General features: G+C 37.1%; 1 pseudogene; it reads left to right on the plus strand.

Annotated features, from left to right (window-relative positions):
- The first annotated feature begins 1,528 nt into the window (after positions 1-1,528).
- LOC149267480 (ABC transporter C family member 8 pseudogene) lies at positions 1,529-3,169 on the plus strand (annotated as a pseudogene).
- Positions 3,170-3,696: the final 527 nt, after the last annotated feature.

Raw genomic sequence — 3,696 nt, forward strand, 5'->3', positions numbered from 1 at the left:
ACATGAGAAAACCTTTAAATGACTGCAAAACCTTCCCAATGCCTCAGTTATTTTGGCTTCATTCTTCTCTCTCTGTTAGTGATGTGTTTGCAATGTACGTACTCTGTTTTGTCTCTATTTGTAGGATGGATTCTTTGTCTTTCTCATCTCAGTGGGATACACACATGATGGGATTCCTAAAGTTGTACAACCTTTTGTTGAAATTCCATTCCATATTAGTATTCTTTTGTCTTATCTTTAGCTTTAATCTTGTGACAAATTTATTATATGGAGTTAAAATTGTAATTTCCATTATTGCATTTTATGGAAAGGCAGTGCTGTGGCCTTTGAACCAAGCCCAGACATGAGGGTTCTTTGAAGCCTGGTATGCATTCCTTTTCCTTTCACATCACCACCTTCTAACATTTTAAACATGATTTCTCATTATCTGCCTCCAAAATGCACACATGTCTTGACCTGCTAATTTGCTAGTGTAGATGGACCTGGTTCTAACCTTGGAACTTATTATTTGATCCCTTCTGAGAGGCCTTGCCCTCTTTTCCAATTTTGGTAAGGAATAACAATCTCCCTCGTTATTCTTAGAATAAGGATTCCAACGAAACATACAAATCACAAATGAAATATAGTCAATTTCCAAACAAAATATTTCCAAACTCTTTTCCCCTGTAAAAAGATATTATTTAATTTCCATAGCACCATGAGGATTAGATTATGTGGATTATATTAGGTTTTTTTTCCACAAAGACTATTAATTTCCATAGCCCTATACAGATTATGTTGGGGTGCCAATCCCAAATCCAGAGGTAGGGTTTCTCCAAAGGTGTTCTCCAGGCGGGCGTCAGGACTTGTAGCACGTCCTACCTTTCTGCACGGCCAAGGGCATCATAGTGGGATTCAAAATGGAGACGTAGTGCTTCCACTTGCGCCTCCACGTAGATCACGTCATCGAATTGCATCTGCATCTTGGATATCACTGCAGAAGCTCTTGCATGGTTTGTTTGTGTTAGCTATTTCATTAAAGCTAAATCTCAAGAAACCACCAGCCACTGTTGCCATTACCTGGTGGACCATCGAATTTGTTTTAGGATCACTATTAGCCCTTTCCTCTATAGCAAAAGTTTTCTCAACTGAAACATTCTCAGCTAAAACAATCCTAGATATTACTACATGGGTAAACTGTTTTCTTCTACTTTTCTGTGTTGTCAAAGCTGTTAGATGCCATACCTTCATTAGCACTAAGGATTTATCAGATCCCCTGTTAAAGGAAACTGCAGAAGAAGAGATCCAAGTTACTCCATTGAGTAAAGCAGGGTTTTTGAGCCATTTGACTTTCAAATGGTTGGATCCTTTACTACGTCTAGGCTATTCAAAAACATTGGAACTCAAAGATATACCACATTTACCCTCTAAAGATGAAGCATTCATAACTCAAAAGGCATTTGCTGAAGCATGGGATCTTCAGAAAAACCAAGACTTGTTAAACAAACAGACAATATTCAAAGCATTATCAAAATGCTACTAGAAAGATATGGTAGTCACGGGAGTATTTGCATTTATGAGATCAGCAGCAACAATTTCTACACCTCTATTTATGCGGTCCTTTGTACAGTTAACAGGTAGAGAACAGTCTTTCCAAAATGAAAAAATTATTCTTGTTCGAGGTTTAGTTGTAGTTAAGCTTATAGAGTCCTTCTCTCAAAGGCATTGGTACTTCAATTCTAGACGCACAGGTATGCCAATGCGTTCAGCCTTGATGGCAGCTGTATATCAAAAACAACTTCAGCTCTCCAGTGTAGGAAGACGAAGACATGCCACTGGTGAGATTGTAAACTACATAGTTGTAGATGCATATCGTTTTAGAGAGTTTCCGTGGTGGATGCATTGGTGTTGGACCGTCCCTTTGCAAATATGTGTAGCAATTGGCATCCTTTTTGCCACAGTTGGATGGGCAGCTATTCCAGGTTTGCTCATCATCATTCTTACTCTCATTCTAAACAAACCTCTAGCCAAAACCCTCCAGAAGTGCCAAGTTGAGTTTATGAATGCACACGATGAAAGACTCATAATAACATCTGAAATTCTTAATAGTATGAAAATAATCAAACTACAAGCATCGGAAGAAAAATTTAATGAGCTGATAGAAAATCTCCGAGTTGTGGAGTTCAAATGGTTGTCTTCAGCACAATTTAATAGAACATATGGTACCATACTCTACTAGATGTCACCCACCATTACTACATCTATAGTGTTTGTTGGTTGTTCTATCATAGGGGATCCACCGTTAACTACCACAACCATATTTACAGTGCTTGCAACATTCTGTGTGATACAAGATCTAGTGAGAATGCTACCTAAAGTTTTGGCTATATTAATTCATGTTAAAGTCTCCTTAGATCTTCTGGACAAGTTCTTACAAGATGATGAGCTAAGACCAGATTCTGTTGTGAGGAAAGCACTTACCGGATCCCAGTATACCATAAAAATTCATCAAGCCATACTCGGCTGGGATCCAAAATATTCATTGACAAAGCCAACATTGAAGGGAATAAATCTACACATTAAAACTGGAGAAAAGGTAGCAATTTGTGGCTCAGTGGGATCAGGGAAATCTGCTTTGCTATATACAATTCTTGGAGAAATCCCAAAAATTTCAGGAGATGTAAGTTGAACATTAACTACTATTCTTGAGAAAATGTAACCATTTCATAGTTCAACAAGATTGTAGATGCGACTTTTTTGCTTTCTATATACATAAATTCTTCCATAAACTTTTTGATTGGACTACGTGTAGGTTGAAGTATATGGCAATGTTGCCTACATGACACAAACAACTTGGATTCATAGTGGTAATGTCAGAGATAACATACTCTATGGGAAACCAATGGACAAAATTCAATACAAGAAGGCAATAAAAGCTTGTGTATTAGAAGGGGATATAGAGAGTTTTTCTCATGGAGATATGACAGAGATTGGGGAGAGAGGATTGAATATAAGTGGAGGAAGAAAACAGAGGATTCAGTTGGCTAGAGTAGTATATAACGATGCTGACATTTATCTATTGGATGATCCCTTCAGTGCAGTGGATGCTCATACAGCTTCAACTCTATCAAATAAGGAGGAGACATTACATAAGAGAGACTCCAAGACTTGCTACTATTGCTTGTCATAGTATGAAAAATCTAGTTTACCTCTGTATCAAATCTGTAAAGATCTTAGAATGAGATACAGACATATTAATGTGAAAATTTCTATGCATATTAGATATAAAAGATTTGAGTTTTCGGTTATCAAAGCTATAGATTGAGAACTACATGGATTGCTTGATATGATGGCTGGTTCGATTTGTATATCAGGATTTCTAGCTTCTTTGTGGTGGTAGTGTGAGATCAATTGGGAATTGCTACTCGTTTCGTACTTCAAGAGGGAAATGAATTTCCCAATGACGGTGGTGATGAAGGAACCCAACAAAAGCATAGAGAATAGCATAGTTGATTGAATAAAAAAATCAATTGTGTAAATACAAATAACACACCCTACAAAGTGATGTCTTCTTGAATACTGATCAATATGAATGATTTTCCTTTCACAGTTCTTGTGTTTTGATTCTTTATGAATAGGAATTGATTCTTCAACTAAAATTGGTATTGTTGATTTTGATGGCACTTCTATTCTCCAGATTGATGATTGGGTGCTGTG

Source organism: Pinus tabuliformis, chromosome 6 (assembly GCF_031772625.1).
Source record: "Pinus tabuliformis cultivar Carrire ecotype Pingquan chromosome 6, CPIR1, whole genome shotgun sequence".
In the NCBI taxonomy this organism is placed as follows: domain Eukaryota; kingdom Viridiplantae; phylum Streptophyta; class Pinopsida; order Pinales; family Pinaceae; genus Pinus; species Pinus tabuliformis.